Raw genomic sequence first — 18,235 nt, 5'->3', positions numbered from 1 at the left:
TTAAATCAAGGTTAAGTTAGCTAGGTAAAGGTTCAAATAACTGAAAATCAAATGTGTTCTTGAAGCAAAACAGCTTTCATCCAGAGGACTGCAGAAATGTAGTTACTTTGGTTTTACCAAGCCCATGCAAACAAGTGCATACTGGAGACCTAACATTGGTTAATCTACTCAGAAACAGTACAAAAAGTAAGCAGAAAATCTGCTAGGTCAGTTTTCTTGTCTCTGAATTTACCCTGAGATCAGCAAGCACCAAAGTCAACTGAAAGTATGCCAGACTGCCTCTTTCTCGGAGAAGTGAGCTATTAATTAGCCACACCTTAAGGAACCGTTCATTGATTTGTAACTCAGGCAGAAAGCGAAGTAATAGCAAATGAAGCTGTCGTTCCTGCGAGCAAAGAAGCAAAGGGGAAACCACCCACCACGGGTGCCTGTCCTGCAGAGCGGAGCGGCTGCGAGGGTCCCTGTGCTGCTGCTGCCGAGCAAAAATCCTGCAAGAGGACACGCGGGATGGCCAAAGCACAGCCCTGTGCTGGTGGAGCAACCCTCCTACCAGGGCCCATGGTCACCTCCAGGCACACACAGCACCACAACACGTGGGCATGTCAGAGCCCGGGCAAGAGGCTGGACACCACGTTTGGTCTTTATGCTCCTGACAAAGAACCTCCTCCTGGTATCCTATCTGTCCGTAGGTTATACTTGGACACAAAAACCCACCAATACATAGGGATCGTGTCTTTCCAGTCACCTGAAGTTTTTGCCCTGTACAACTCTGGTAAAAATGATTTAGTTCATTGTAGTGTCTATAATTACGCTGTAAGAGGTAAACAGAAAAAATGTACCCATCAGCTGGACTTACTGTACTGCTATTTCAGTTGCTGTGATGTTTTATAAGAACACTGTGGCAAGAAGTAACTTAGCCCAGATGATGTTGTTTGAGGTGTGGGGAGGATGGGCTATTACAACTGAGAATGAAATTAATGAAATATTTCTTCTTTCCTCAAACATTACACTGGAGCCATAACCTCAAAAGGAGACAATCACATCCCTGCTCTGCAGCATACGGCTAGGGACATCAGACCTGAATTCAGCAGAGGTGAATTAAACAGTGTCAGAGCTTTCCCTGAACTGAGAGCTTCCCTTAAAATAAGGCTGATGGATAACACAGCTGATGATGGAAAAGGCTGTGCATCAATCACATGATGATATTTTACGTTGCAGGAGCAAGATTGACTAGAAGAAATAATCTGTAAAGGGAGCAAGACAGTGCTGAGTGATGTGTAGGAGAGAGCTGAAGAAGTTCCAGAAAACTGAAAAAAAAATAAAAATCACTTTGTGGTATCACAGGTTCATAGAATAATTTAGGTTGGAAGGGACCTCTGGAGGTCATCTAGTCTGACCTCCTGCTTGAAACAGGGCCTGCTTCAAAGTGGGATCAAGTTCCTCAGGGCTGAGTTTCAAATATTTTCAGGGATAAAGGGTCCACAGACGTTCTTCCAAAGCTTAATGACCCCCACTATGAAACAACTTTTTTTTATAGCCTGCAGGAATTCCCCTTGCTGCTACTTATGTCCATCATCACTCATCCTTTCACCATGCACCTCAGAATAGAGTCCCTACAACCATCAAATAGGTAGTTGAAGACAGCAAACATATTTCCTTCCCCTAACCTTCACTTCTGCAGGCTGAACAAACCCCATTCCCTTGACCTCCTGTTGTTCACCCTAATCATCTCTGTGGCCCTGTGCCGGACTTGTCTGACTGTCTTTCACATAGTGTGGTCACCAAAACTGGACATAGGTGCAGCCACAGGAATTCCAAGTAGAGGGGAATAATTGCTTCCCTTGACTCACTGACCCCACACTTGGCAATGCAGCCTAGCAAACGGTTGTCTTTCATCACCAGAAAGGTGTGCTGCTGAATCAAGTTCAGCTTGCTGTCCACCATGACCCCCAGGTCCATTTTTTGCAGATACCTTGTACTCTGTCAACGCTGAGCTCTGTAGAGCCACATGGGTCTGCTCCCTGTCAGGTGCAGGGCATCATGTGCTGCCAGCTAACCTTCACATCACTGACTATTACACTTTGAGGTTTCGCTAACTTTGTACCCCACCCACCCAACCCATATCTTCACAATTTGTCACAAGGATACTACAGAAGATGAAGGTACACAACATCCATTGTCCTCCCCTCACCTGCAGGACCAGTGATCATAGAAGGCAACCAGGTTGATCAGGCAGGATTTGTTGTTTGAGGAACACTGCTGGCTTTTCCCAACCATCTTATTTTCTTTCTTGTGCCTGGATATGGCTTCCAAGAGGATTTGCTCCAAAATCTTACATGGGTACTGAGGGGAGACCAACCACACTGCTGCTTTCTGCATCATTTCTCTTGCCCTTTTTGAAGACAGGTGTGATTATTTCCTTTCTGCAGCCATCAGAAGCCTCTGCTAATCACCAAGACTTTTGAAAAATAACACAGCCTCTCAGTGATGCCCACTGGTGACCTCAACACCCTCAGGTGCATCCTGTCCGGTCCCATGACTTGTGCATTTATTCTGCTTAAGAATTCTGTAATTCAGCCTTCCTCTGCTCCTTGGCAGTGCTTCTTCCCCAACAAAGACCAAGACTGTATTTTTGTAGCCCTAATTTCTCTAATTTTTAAAACAGTGATCATGAGTACACCCAGCCATCATGCAATACCAATAAATCTATTCTGGAATACTTCAAAGAAGAGGTCTTCTTTGGTGCAAGATTTACAGCTGTCTTTGGAGTAAGTCAGACTACACAAAAAATCAAAGGCTATAGTTCTTAGTAAAATATGAAGAGAACTGCATCAGACAGATTTCACAGACAGACAATTCATCCCTGACCTCACTATCAGAGACCTCACTATCAGACCACTCTGCACCTCATCTATATAATGCCCAAAACCTTATTCGGTGGCAAAGACTAACAGAGGAGATGATACACATCACAGCAATTCATTTCCAGGGGCTGACTTGTTACATGAGGTGTTTTGATGAGGAAAATGAATGAGAGGATTCCCTGATTTTTTGCACTCTCTGTACCACTCAGGCATAGCAGGATTTTGTTGGGAACCCTGTGTTAAACTCCTGAAGATGCGGTCTGCTTTTTCTCCATAGAGTCTTGATGCTGAGCCCATCAAAGTCAGTGGAAAGATTTTATTGCTTTTCAGTGTTTCTGTTCTTCTAGTACTGCAGCTGCAATGTTTTAATTACAAGTAGGCTGCTTCCGATAGGAACTTCAGTTTGTCAAAAGTATATATACTTTTTCAAGTTTAGATGCTTTGATCTAGAAATGGCATGCAACTTCTCAGCTGTTTAACGAGTTCAAAATATAATTCTTTAATCATTTAGCTTTTATTACCTTTTGTTCCAGTTTCTCTTTGGACCAAATGAAAGATAAAAAGTTATTTGGCAAATGCCAGAACTTTGCCAAAGTTCACGGTTCCCTGACGTTGCAGACACCGCTAACATGAAAGGTCTGTGCAGTCACCTTCTCAAAACAGCTTTTGTGCACTTAATTTTCCATAATCATGTGGGCAATTGCTATACTCCACAGTGTTTCATGTGATGTCTTGTTGAGATGCTGGAGTCACAACATCTGATGAACACTGATCTTCTACCAACGCCTTAGATTTGATCAGCACTGCCCAGCTCTCCTGGTCGATAAGTTGCTTCCTTGGCTCACACCTACTTGTCTTCATTCCACCGTGGATATGAAGGCTGTGCAAACATGAGTGCACTGACAGCCACAGCACCAGGACTCGTCGTTGCCCCTGTGATACAGATGTTCCTTCAGCTAAACCAATGCTCTTGTAATTCCCTAAACAGGAGATTCAATCATTAGGAGACCTCAGCCACTGGTGACACATGTTTGGAGGCACATGGATTCAGACATGCCTTCATCTTTAGAGTACTTGCAAATCCACGAACCATGTGAGGTGGAACATAGCCTCTAAGAGGAGGCAAGTGGCTTGGGAAATTCATTCTAACAGGAAAACAGTAATGATCCTCAAATTAATAAAAAAGAAAAATTGTCACAAGGGATGCTGTGATTAATGCTCACAAAGGCCACACGCAGCTGTGTAAATTCCCTGGGGTAGATATCTGTTAAATTCAGGGATTGGCTTCACTCTGCAAAGCTGGAAGAAAGAGTGGTGGGGCAGCAGGGGTAGGCAGGCAGGCAGTGAGGGAAACATTAAGCAACTCTTTTCTCCTCAACCTTCCATGCAGTCCTGGCAAAAGTCATGGGGGAATATACTTAAGACACAGAAGAGAGAAAACTATGCAAGGTATGGCAGATCTCCCTGATGCAGTACATCTAAAATTTTATGTCCCTGTGACAGCAAGAGCAAGGCTGGTCCTCAGCTATAAAAGAAAATGATACTAATGAGGCCAGGGGTAGTCCATCTCCTGCTAAACATACTGCATGTCTCCCACTGACATCAGTAGCAGTGAAATCAGACCCACAGAAAATGTTACATACTGTAAAACAGGCTGAATGGATAGCATTAGATACAGACATGAAGGAGGGGAGCCATCTTCAGACTGCTCTAAGACAAAAAATACAGCAACATTTCCTGGGATCTTTCTAATCACTCTTTGGAAATATTACTTGGATTTACACTTCTCAGACTGTCCTCCAATAGCCTCACCTGCTTTCCTTAACCGTGTAAGAAGCAGACTCTATGCCTTCCACCACACAACATTGTGTAATTGACATAATATAACCCAACCCTGCTCCATATTTCAGAACAAAGGACTTCTGAGCCATTTAGCAGCTCTGGAACTTAAAGATGGGTGTCATAAGCTGTAAATCATTTTCTGGGTTTACAGATGCTTCCTTTGATATGTCATAAAACTCCTGGTAATTGAAACCCATAAGGGATTGTTTTCAGAGCAGTTTCTGAATCAAACTCTGTTAACAAATAATGAGTTTCTCATGTTTCCCCCTGTAGGAATGCGATTCTGCGTATCCTAAGGTTTCTCAGCTCTCACCAAAGCTGCAGATGTCAGAGAATGTGGCCCTTCAGACAGGCTGAGTGGTTAGGTAGCATGTGTTTCCAAGTGGAGGCACAGCAGTTAACAGAAAGAAAAAGGTTCAGGACTGCAGGTTTGCAAGCATGATGCGGCAGTCTGTAAAACAACTGCTCAGGGCTTTTCTTTTTCCTGCCAAGCCTCGCAGACCCGGCTGGAAAGCAGGAATCAGCCCTATACAGTTGCCAGGTCTGCACTCCCTTTGCCTTCTCACCAGCAAACCTTTTCTCTGCTATTTCTCTCTTGTTGCCGCTCACCTTTGCAGCCTGGCCTGGTTGATCTCTACTGCTAAAAACCCACAACCCAGCTATGCTCTGAAAGAGAAGTGAGAGTGGGGAGAGCGCTCTGATGTGGGAACAGGACTTAGTGCTTCTCCAGGCGGTGCTGGCAAACCCTCCTTGCACTGAACACTTAGACCCCAGCCAGAGACGGTGCCAAATTTTCCTGACTCTGATGGTGCCAAATTTTCCTGACTCTGATCTTTGCTTCCTGGCTGCCTCCCAGGTCCTCTGAAAGCCTCCCCAGGCAACTGTAGCCCTCCAAGAAGAGATGGTACTTGTCCACGCCTTGGCAAGTCCTGTTCAGCAGCACAGGCACGGGACACAACTCAATATATCCAGGGACTTGGATATGGAAGGAGCAACACTGACTTTCCCTGGCAAGGTCAACAGATCACAATCTGATCCTGAAGTCAGAGGCAATTTGGGGAAAGGGAACCACATTCTGGCATGTTTTGTGCCAGGGGAGACATAACCCATGCCAAATACAGCCCTCACAGCTGCAGAGAACACTCTGCCATTGACCCTTTGACTTTGATTTCAGCGCTTCTGGGTTTCCAGGCTGCTAGTAGAAGTCAATGTGACCAGAGCTACCTGAAGGGATCTGTTGAAATGCAAAGAAAGCCAAGAGGAGCTTTGTAACTGTGCTTGGTTTTGACAGCCCAGTCCTTAAGCTGACGTTTTGGACAGTTTCAACCCAAGCTTCAAAATTTTTGTGGCCAGTTATTTCCCAGACGTCTGCCTGTATGGATCATAACTTGAGTAGCTGCCATCTGCCAGAGAGAGCTTCCACCAGGGACATCCTTGGTTTTCAGGCACTGGAAAGCCTCTTGGATCCTGACACAGGACCTAATTAAGATTTTTGCGGTTGTAGAAAAAAAGTGGTAAGTAGAATGGGAGCTGCAGTGGCAGATGGAAGGAAATCAAATCCTGTGTCATCAGCCCTGCCCCTCTTCCATGACACTTCCCTATGCAAGACTTTTGATGAGCTCAGACACATGAGTGACAAAGCAATGTGCACAGCTTTCACTGGAAGGCACGGGCATTGGCTGATTACAATGGAGAAAGCTACCAAAACATGTAAGGAGAATTAACCTCTTGCAACTGTAGTCACACTGTTAACATTAAGAATGAAGTAAAGATCTGTGTCAGATACTGACCTGGGAAAGACCTCCAGTTCTTACCTTTAAGCAAACTATATCTGTCTCCAGATCTTTTTAATCACTTCTCTTCCAATAATAGCATCTGATTTCTACAGAGCGATACCCCACACCCAGATAGAGTCATAGAAGGTCAAGCAGCTTCTTTCAGCCATTACATTTCTCTGTTTGACATTACCACTTTTAAACTCAATGGCAGCCTACAATTCAAGGGAGGTCCCACACCTCCCAGCATAAAGGAAAACACTATGCTGTGTCTAAAAGAATTATAACAGATCTACACACACACAAGCATACACACACACATATGATGCTATGGCGTATCAACAGGGAGGACTGTTGTCCCTTCTCCTCCAACCTACTATAGGTGGATGATATAGCCCAGCTTCTCAAGCACATGGTCCCCCAGCATCAAGAAGAGAACACTGCATGACAGAGGAGGAGATGCAGGCATAGGCAGGGGAGCAACAGGGCTCTTCCAGATGGTGCATTTCCATCTGCAGAATAGCAGAGCCCCTCTCCTGCTCCATCATCCCATGTGCTGGACATAGCTAGCTTACATCTGGGAAAAGGGAGGAGAGGACTATACCACCATGCTGCACATGTGCTCAGCATGGATCCATCCACGAGGATGTGCAAAACCTAAGCCAGCTACGTGAATCTCACTTTCTGCACGCAAGGCCTGGCAGAGCAGTGGTATTCCTTTACACTCCTGGATTTCCTTCTGTTGTTGTGAACCACACATATGCATGACACAAATAAATTCAACTGATTTGTCTGAAAGATGTTGCCCTTATATGCTGCAAAGTCACCCCATGTCCTTAGATCAAGGAGTTTATTTGAGAAAACATCCCTTGTTTGGCTGTCTTTATATCCTGCAATAAAATATGTCGCACTATCATATTTCCTCCTCCTGTTCGCCTTTCCCTACTAAATAGTTCTGGTCTTTTTAAAGTTCCCCTCATGTGGTTTCCCCTCCCCAGGCACTGGGTAATTTTCATTGCTGTACACTGGACCTTTCCTCTCATACAATAGCCTCCTTTAATCTCTTCTCCAGTGAGATGCAGTCATCTGCCACAAGGTTTTCAGGATATGAGGAGGAAAAAGATTTTCCAGATCTTTAATTGTATCAAGTCAGGACTGTAGAAGAGCTGCCTGCTCCCCAAGCATCTGCATCCCCTTATTAAATGGACTGCCTTCATCAGACTGGCAATGCTCATCACAGCCAGCCTTGACCTGACCCTCTTCTGAAGGAGGAAGAACGCCTGAGGCTTGTGATCGCTCCTCTGCTTTGCATCGTCTCTGTAAGGGACCATGGGAAATCACACCTGACAACCACAAGGAACGAAGAGGGGAATTGCAGACCCCAAGGAATGAATCTATAGGAGGGCAGACAGCAGCACTCAGGCTTGTTAAGTATAAAACCTCTCAGAGTTCAAAAAAGGTTAGGGGGGAATTAAGGAGGGGGAAGTGAGCAGGAGACAGATGGGAGAAAATTCCTCATTGTCCTGTAAGGTGGTGCACCAAAACATAGCCTTTGGGTTACTCGAGTGTCACTGGTGAGCAGCTAAGGAAAAGGTCAGGTAGGAATCATATGACAAGGACACCAGCAAAAATCAACAGAAGGAAGGCTCTCACCAGCTGTCTGTGTGGCAGGAGACAGACAAGGAAAAAGACCACAAGCGGGATGCTCCTGGGGCTAATTAAGGGAGCCGTTCTGCAGGAGGCAGATGTCAATCTTCTTGACTGACAGCCAGGAGGGGAAGATCATATCACAAGAAACCAAGCTGAACAAGTAAAGAGAGGGAGCGAGATGGACAGAGAGAAAAACGAAGCTCCCCAGCAAACAGGGAGCAAGAGGCTCCTCTTCTTGCCGGAGGGCGCAGGCTGTGCCTCCACGGGAGGTCGGGCAGGACTCCCCTTGGATGGACCGCAGGGCACAGACTGCGGGGGTCACCCCAGGTGTCATCTAATCCCAGACTCCCTTGTCATCCACCACTGATGGAGGGGGAAAAACAGACCACCGATCTGACCCACTTGTGCCAACTCCAAAGCCCACTAAGTCCCTGGAGAGATCCCCACTGGCTTTTCTGGTATTTCGGTTAGATACCTACATTTTAAATGAGTATCTAGCCAGAAGCAGTAAGAATAAATAAGGCAAAGCAGCACATACATCATCTAAAATTGATTACTTGCCAGCCGAAAATCTGACTCAACAGACTAAAGTGTTACACACGGTCAAGTAAAGCCTCTTTATAAGGCAGTATATGCTTTGTTTGAGTTTTTCCTAAAAGGATATCCAACAAGGGCAGTCAAACAGTTGCTGTGGCAGAGGAAAAGGCTAGGACTGATGGGGCAAGGCAGGAACAGGGTGGCAGCAGGTTTTGCCCAGGCAGGGAATGGAGGGGTCTTCAGACTCACAATAATTTTTGCTTCTCTTCCAAGTCCATTTCTCCCCTGTCTCCCAGCTGGTGACTCAAGGGACCTAGAAAATGGTAGTAGGATGTCAGGCAGAGTCTCACCCCATCTGTACAGAGCAGGAACTTGCCACCTTTGTGTGTGTATCCCCAACTCACAGTGGTGTTTTCTTGCCTCATTGCACACCGTCCAGCTGCCCACCTGATAAAAGAAAAGGTGCGTAAACCCAGGTTCCTACGCATTTTTTTCAGAATAAAACTGATATTCCTATCTAGACTGCCTTTGGGCAGATTAAAAGTGACTGGCACTTGATAAGCATGGGCACCTATCAGATAGAAATAGACAAGGCTGATATGTGAGAACAAACTTTTTTAAATAAAATCCTGTTGGCTATGAGAAGCCACAATAAGGGTGTATGAACACTGCAGCTACAAGATAGGCTCAAAACACCTTAGCACTCAGAGTTCTTCATAAATTTTTTTTCAGTGTGCTGGACTGAAAAGCTGTCGAAATACTTAACAGTTGCCTGCCCTTTTTCTAGGTGTCTTGTTTCAGCACACAAGCAGAGGCTGATGGAGGATTTCTCAAGTGTTTTGTTTACAACAGGCAGACAAAACTCCCCTGTCTTCTCAGAGGGATGTATTTCAACCCCCTTGGGCTAGGGGAAGTGATCATCCCTTACTTGGTGGATCAACCAGGGGAGGGCAGCTCAGATCAGCTTCTGGAGGTTGACCATAAGATATCTTGAAGCTCTGCAGCTCCCAGTTGCCTTGTCCGCTTCTTCTCCCTGGTCTGACCCACAAGCCACACCAGGTGGTTCCAAACCTGCCCCAAAGGAGGGTGGCTGGCAGGCAATTTTAGCACTCTGGGTAGGTTTCCTTCTCTGGAACATGGAACAAAGCAAGACAATGAGTAAATCTTGCCTGAAGACAGTCGTCTGGACACAGAGGGGATAAATTAGTCAATATAAACACTTCTGGACAGGGACAAAAGACTCATAGACTATAGAAAGCAACTGACCTTCTAACCAACATGTACTATCTTTTACTTGGTGTTTCTGCAATGTACAGCACAATGGGGACCTGATTCTGCATGGCACCTCTGCAGGACTCCAGGGGAATACAAACAGATAAATATCCATAATTGATCTCACTTGTACAGAGATTAGAGCCAGGGTCAGTTCCTGCCCTATCTCTGATTTGATTAGTCAGAAAGGAGAAAATGTTTCATTTCTGTGGCAAAGAGTCCTTGTTCTTCTTTTTAAAAGTTTCTACATTCAGATTTAAGAAAAAACAAAGTGAAAATGTCCTAAAAATAATACATGTCAGTCTTCAGAGAAAATGATGGTGTGTCTGAATTTCCAGTGCTAGTGTCAGCAGCAGTTTAATTAGCTTACAAAAAAAGTCATAGAGCAACATTATAGAGAAAATGTAATGATGGGTAGCGAATGTGATATTTTACCAGACACATCTTCCACTCAAGGAATGGATATTTTCTGGAAACCTCAAACACCCTAGCAAATCTACTCTTGTATGCCAACTTACAGCAAGTGCTTTTTTTTTTTCAAGCTCAAATTACTGTTAAGGCTTTTCTGATTGTTTACATGGATGTGGGATCTTTGCACCATATGCTTGCTTTCCTACGTGTTGTCCTGCTCCCATAAATGACAATAGGAGATTGTTCATGGCAGCAAGGCTGAGTCCACAGCTAATGATGGTCAAGTAATTTCCTCAACAATGAATCTTGACAGAGTATTGAATCTGAAATACAGACCTGAAGACACAAAGACAATATGTCCATATTAAAGTCCTTGGTGATAAGGACCAAGGTGATAAGGAGCAAAGACGCTTCTAGCAGATTTTTTGTTGTTTTACAGAAATTTTCTATAAGCTTTCAACCCTGCCTCAGCACCTCCTTATAGACCAGTTTTCTCTGAGGAGGAGGCAGTTACCTCACCATACATCTCCCATCTAGACAGCAAAAAATCTGGATTTTTGGGACATCCTGGTGACTTCTGCTGACACGTGGATGTTGTATGCATTTTTGTGCAGTAGAAAAACAACACAGGGGCCTAGGATAGACAATGTAAAAAAAGTTGTTGACCATAATAAATATAGACAAGCCTACCATTATTTATTTATTTCCTAGTCTGAAAGAAGAAAATAGAGTTTGCAGGGAAATTACCTGGTTTAAAATAAATCATTAAAAGCTTATTGCTACAGTTTGTTTCTGGGATCCTTTGGAGAGCAGTACATACTACAGAAACTATCGCATGTATCTGAGCAAGACTTCATACTCTCAGACTTGATCAGTCCTGTTATTCTGGGATGAAAGGAGAACAGCTAAGCAGGTTTTTACAAGACTGAAGACTCAACCAAAAAACAGCCAGCCTCTCTGTAACTGCTAAAAAGATGAAAAGAGATAAAAAATCATAAAGCTTGTGGAAGAGCATAGGAGATATTCAGCCAGGTCTTTCTCTTCCCTTGTTTCACATAAAAGACTGTAAGCATCTGAATGTGTGGGCGAAAACTACTGATATTATCTTTTTTTCTTGATGGTGTTACCTTCCCAGTATCATGTTGCAAGTAGTAATGGCTTCAGGCAGAGATTGTGGAAAAGGTATTGATATTGGGTACCTTTTGGAGGAAAGAAGTGTCTCCTGCCAGCTCCAGAGACAACAGGTTCACCAGTGAAAGTGCCACAGGCATAGTAAGTCTCATATTTTCAGTCTTGACCCAGGCAAGCCTATGGAGATTATTATTGTATTTAAAACCACCTGTGAGGAGTTATCAGAGGTACATCTATCCTCCACAGAAAGATGGCTGTCTACCTAACAACCACCACCTTCACCCAAGTGACATGATGAAGCCTCTAGTATTGCTGAGAAATATCCATTAGTATGAGGCAAACTGCCTGAAAGGAAAAAAAAAAAACCACAAAACCACATTATTTTTGAAAGTTTAGGGTCCTTTTCATATTATACAATGTTTTATTGATTTCGGATATAGCAAATGTGTAAATAATGATCTGACTCCAGAATAAGGAAGTGAAATCATACCTGTTAATTTTAAGTATCATTTGTCACAGTTTTGGCATGATTATACACTGGCTCCAGGCAAGCTAGCTTTCTTCTAAGGTCTACTTATTAGATATTAAAGAGAAAATTTATCAGAATACATGACTTGGAAGACAGACTTAGCACCTAACAACCTTTTTTTTATGACTGCTGCTGTTCTGTGAAACATACAGAAAACTTTTATGTATCTACCCTTTGCAACATAAGTATTTTAAGTATTTCATAGAAAATAAGCTTTGACTGGATTATGTTGAGACACTAAAAAAAAATATATTGAGCACAGCACTGTGGGGAGGAGCCCCAGAAATTTTTGACTGGACAACATGTGTTTGAAGTGATAATTTGGCTCCCTCAGTGACCAAACTGATTACAAGACAAGTGGAAAGAGATATTGGCACTCTGGAGTCTCAAGACTACTACAACATGAAACTGAATGATTTTACAAACTCTTCCCAGATTTTGCCATGGAAGAACATAGTACTCTAAGCTTGTGTAAGGAATATATCTTATCTAGATTAATAGTCCTCGTGAGTTTCTTCTTGTCTACTGCATCCATGTTTCTATGCTCCTGCATATGACCACAGAAAGGAGCATATTAACACTACAACTTCAGCAATGTCATTCTGCATTTCTCTAGTACTTGAACCTCAGCTTTCCTGAACACCAAACAAGCTGCAACAGGTGCTAAGTTTGCCAATGATAAATACTTTTCTCGTTCTCCACATGCCAGTCAAGGAGACAACATAATTGTCTTTAACCGAAATTACATGACATTCACCAACATCACACCCTCCCAGACAGGCATCAGACAGCAGCTGGGGGTTTGCGTAGTTGTTGGCTCCACAGATCAGTGGTTCCACAAAAGACATTTTCTCGGGTTATTGAGAAGAAATGTTAAGTCTAGAAGTTCACTGTGGTTGTACTGGTAATGGTGGTGCTACTATTCTTCTGCACAGTTCACTGTACATTGCACTATCAGGAACACCTCTTAGTATTTTGCACAGCCACAGAGCACCAGGCTGGGCTTCACCAGATTTTGAAAGCACCAAAACATGCCATGGGCTGCCTGGAGTGCAGTGTTGCTGATTTGCAAAGGTAGTAGCCCTGAGTATGTTAAATCTTTTGGAATTATCCTGTTAATTTGTAATCTGAGAGGCTTTATAAGTCTCAATCCTAGGAGTTTATGTAAACTCTGCTAGTAATACATGGTGTATGGCAAGTTGGTTAAGAAGGACAAACAATGCCCCCAGCTAAGAACAGAAAAAACAAATCTAGATGAAGTTTAGATGAACTGATTTCAGAGAAGCAGTCCATAAATTAACAGTCTTGAATTTGGGATTGATTTTTCAGATGAAATTTTCCTCCCCCACAGTGAAGTCTTTTCGCAAACATATGCATGCAAACTAATTGACCTAATGAAGCTGTTTTGTTTGTAGAATTTTAATACAAGAGAGGGAGGCCACTTTTCCAGGTCATTGGATGTAGAGGGTCAATAGCAATATAATTTATTTGAGCCTCACCTACTAGAATTAATCCCAGGTTGTTCTATAATTGCTCTTACAGAGCAGCTCCCACAGAGCTAGAGCTAGTCTAGCAATTCAGTGATGTCTCATGACTTTTATTTAATTTATTGGAAACTGAAGGATGACTGATAAAATGTATAACCTGAAGAAAACTTCTAAATCCATAATATTTAACTGAAGCAGTGAAGGTCCCTGCACCATGAGAATCTTAGGGAGATCAAAAAGGGCTAATCAGACTCAGGTATTGATTAGCCCCAGTCTTTCTGTGCATTTATTAAGAACAGGGAAGTGGATGTTGCTCTCTCTAGGGATAAGGGTAGGAAGAAAGTGAACTCTTCAGAAAGCAACAGGAGGTCAAGAGATAGCTGTCAGAGTCCTCATGGACACTAATGGGCTCTCATGCCCCCGACCAGCCTTCCCCCCCCTGCCCATTTTCCAGGGCCCCACTTCAGCCCATCCTGGGCCCTTAGACCCTCCTCGCCATGCTCAGGGGCTGTGGGACATCCTCCTGACCCTTAGGGAGCAGCCCTCACTGCACCCTGGCAACGGCACTTTGCTTGTCCTGGCTCGTATCACACTAAAAAAACCCTCAGATGGGTCTCTGCATGGAGCCCCTGCCATTTGCCTCCCCATGAGTGGAGGTGGCACCTGGTCCCACATGGCAGGAGCCTTTCATGGTCCTCAGGTCTCCTAGTGGGAGAGCTGGGGTGGGGTGGGGGGGCACACAGGATTAGGCAATGAGATTGGGACCATTAGTTAGGAGCTAAGGTCCAACACTCCCTCTAGAGGGGCCCTTGGAGAGAGGTTGGTGTTCATGGTGTACCCATGTCTGTCCTTCAGCACTGCAGATGTTCTCCTGCACCAGGCACAGCCATCCAGCACATCTCCAGCAGCAGCACGTGGGGGTTTTCATTCTCCATAAATCAGCTCAGATATTACCTGCGTTTCCTTTGGAATTCCCAGTTGCTCATTGTAGCATGTCCTGGAAGCAATGATACTTCAGTAATTCAGAACAATTTGGACATTAGGCTTCCTCATGGGCCACAAAACGTTCATTAACAATTGCAACCATTAACTCACTTTTGAGTTTGGAAGTAGAGAAGAAAAATTAGTGAGATTCCAGCTCCAAGCCCAGATCCTGTACACCTTGTGTGTAAGTGAGGGTTCCCACTGAAACTCATGGCGTCACAGTATTCTGCGGTTTGATGTCATCTGTTTGCATAAATGATTCACAGCTTCCTGGACCGGTAACCTTCTGATTTCAGTGGGGCTTATAGAGAGGACGGACTCCCTCTGCCCGGAACAGCGTGCAAGACCCTGGTGTCAGCAGCTCACTCCTGCCTTTATGTCCTTCTAACAGCTTGTTCAGGCGCAGTTCATGTGCCTGGATGGGCTCCTGTGGTAGCTGGAAAATCAAAGCCCCTTAGCGACAGGTCGTACCTTTTTCCGTAACATGTCGACAAATAAAACGACCAATACCTTCTGACAGGGCGACTGTGGTCCAATAGCATGGTCTGATCATCCAGCAAGAAAAACACGGGGGGAAATTGTTCTATTTCAACTTCCCCACCTGCCCGGACACCCTGCGAGCGGGGAGCTGCAGTGGTGGGAGGCGTTCACCAGAGGGCTGTCCTGCTTCCCAACGAACGAGCACCAAACCCCCGCTCCCAGTCACCGCGGTTCATCCTTCCCAGAACAAACGATGACAAAGTGCATTGTAACGTGGCCTAAAAAATTATTTTTAGCAGCTAGCCAAAGAAGCATAGCCAAATGTGTACTCAGAAGCTACTTGAGTATGATGCTCCAATTCCTACAAGGGTTTTATGTAATTCACTAAGCAGATTTTCAGAAGTGAAGTTCCTGATCATTTTAATTACATGAAAAATCTGCCTTCGGAGAGGTTTACACTATCACTTCCCCTACGGCGGGGTCCATTAATCTTCCCAATGCCACGGCAAGATTATACATGTAATTCTGTATCTTTTTAAATTTCACTGTGGAGTTCTTGCAGAATTTAAGAAGCTGCACAGCATATCCCTGGGACAAAGGTCTCAAGTGATTTTGGCAGAGCATTGGTTTTACTATAAGTATTTATATAAACCATTTCAATGCTTAAAAATTCCCAGCCACCACTACGGGCAACAGCCACGATAACAAAAGGCATCCATGAGATGAGCAGCTAGATTTAAAACTCTTTCTTATATTGTGCACGGAGCCAAGTCACCTCAAGCCAAATGAAACCAAAGCACATTTGAAATGGAAGAACATTAATACTGAGGGTATGCTTCTTTGGGAATAGGTTTAAGGATTTCCAGCAATACCCAAAAAGGAAAGAAAGACCTGAAAGGATTTCTCCAGGGACATACCATCTTCTACAGGACAAACCTAACCAGCACAAGGCATTTTCAGAGATAACTGCAGAGCAACACTTGTCTAGGTTGGAGGACATTTGCACAGTGTTTTTGAATTTGGGTTCTCCACCATTTCTACTTTTTCTTCTTTTCTGCCTGCTCTCCCTCGGGCCTGAATGTTAGTCTTTTAATATCACAGTTTCTTTACTCTAAAAAGCAGCCACACTGTTGGAGGAATATTTCTGTGTAAGGTAAAATACAAAAAGGACAGCATATTTTTCCCGTATTTCACAAAGACGTCACTTTGCCAGCAGGGATGTGGGTGCTGGACCACAGCTATTTTTATTAGTGCTCAGAGCTCAAACCTCTGCTCCACAGCTCACTGATTAGGGGCAGGATTTGTAACAACTCCACACCTTATTTCACAGGCCGTGGTTTCAGACTGGTTGAATGTGGGATTTTCAAGGAGTGCAGCTAAAGCTATCCCTTTCTCTTAGGCTTCACATTTTGAAGTTACGGTTGTAACTGGAACAAAGCTTTTCCATTTCTTGAAGAGCCTTGATTAGCAGTTTGTGATAGAAAACTGCAGCTGGGAGTGAAAAACCTGCTCATTGTTGATAAGAAAAAATGCTGCAACTTCAAGGGCAAGAGCTCGGTGAGTTTCAGACTGTGGAAACCTGCTGTTCAGAGCAATTAGACAGCCTGCCCAGCCCTGCAAAACTGAGGAGCAAGCACTTGCAAAGCCACAGAAATGGCTAATGGACTTGCTGATCATCCCCACAGTCCCTCACCCTGCCCCAGGTCCCCACCTCTCCTCCCCATCCTACTGTCCTCTCATGACCCATCACACCACACCACCTCCTGGGGACCAGGATCACCTCTAAACCACATTACAGACAGCCAGAGCATCCCTTCAGAGCCTGACGAAAACCCAGCCATGTTGTGCTGCTTGCATGTAAGACAGAAAGCTGCCCCTGCCTCATCTCTTGGGGACTGAATGTCTCTGAACAGTCATGCTCCTGAAGATGGTTTTTAAATAAAAGCATTCGTGGTGGTGCTGCTTCTGCTAAGGTGGAGCTGGGCCCTTTTCATTGTGGGCCCCTTTCTGTGCCCTTGTCAGTGGGAAGACCAGCTTTAGCTGCAAGAAAACAACAAGAAATCACATCCAGTGCTGAAAATCTTGCTCTTTTTTTTTTTTTTTTGTGAGAGAAGACATAATAAATGCCTTCCACTGCAGACATGTAGGAATGGCAGAAAAACTGTTTTTCTCGAGAGGACGCTTGGTCATGTGATGGTACTTGCAGGGATGTGGAAGAGAGGAAAGCATCCAGCTGACACCGATGGGCTCTTCAGACTGCCTTTGTAGACCTGCAGCTAAACCTGCTGTCTCTCTGGGCAGGTAGCTTGGCTCCTGCACATCTGAGAGGCAAATCAATAGCCTGAGAGGCAGCACATGGCTGAACAAACTGTGTTGCTGCTCTTTCTGAGGCTCTGATCAATCCCCTTAACCTCCAAGCTAAAGGCAGGAGACTGCCCTTCCTGGAGAGAGGAAAGTAAAAGGCTGCAATGATCAAGTAGCTGGTGTTAAAATGCTCTGTACAAAAAGTTGCAAAAGTTCACTGCGATGCATTGAAAATAAGTCCTTTCTTTGGAAAACTTACTTTTACAAAGGACCATCTAAGTGCTGGAGGTGCAGGAGTTTGCCTCAGAGGAGTCACTAGAGGTGGTTTCATTGCCCGTCAGCTCACTCATCAGAGACGGAGCCTGGAGCCGGAGGCAGCGGACCCCCGGAGCCATGCCTTACTGGGGATACCTGGGGTGGGTGGATGGTGCTTGCTCACAGCCGGGTTGTCTCTCCTCCTCCCAGCCCTGAGGAATGACGGGCCGCATAGCTCCAAGGGTGCTCTGAGCGCAAGCAGCAAAAAAAAAACACCACCAACAAACCTGTCTCTGCCATACAGCAGCATTTAATGAAATAAATGGAATAATGCACTTTGAACACTGATAAATTAGTTCAGAAAATGGATCATCCAATCATGGTATTATGACGACGGAAGCTCTGTCATATGTAAGCGGAGAGGGTTATAGATCAGGCAAGTGAGTAGAGAAAAGAGCTGTATGTAGAAATCAGTGTGAGTTTCCATCCTAAATCAATATTCCTTTATGTTCCCAAGCAGCAGTACTTACCTACAAACAGGCTAAGAAATTATTTGCAATAACCAATTCAAATCTTTAGGTAGCTAGCATAGGGCATGCTGATGTACTGAAACTATAAAACTTATCCAGAAAAAGCATTCAGAATTAGGAAGATGCAAAATGCTCAGGAGGGTTGTTCCAAAATTTGCAGGAATTGAATCCCTTTGTTAAGCTT

The sequence above is a fragment of the Buteo buteo genome, chromosome Z (genome assembly GCF_964188355.1).
Source record: "Buteo buteo chromosome Z, bButBut1.hap1.1, whole genome shotgun sequence".
Classification (NCBI taxonomy): domain Eukaryota; kingdom Metazoa; phylum Chordata; class Aves; order Accipitriformes; family Accipitridae; genus Buteo; species Buteo buteo.
This window is presented reverse-complemented; position numbering follows the sequence as displayed.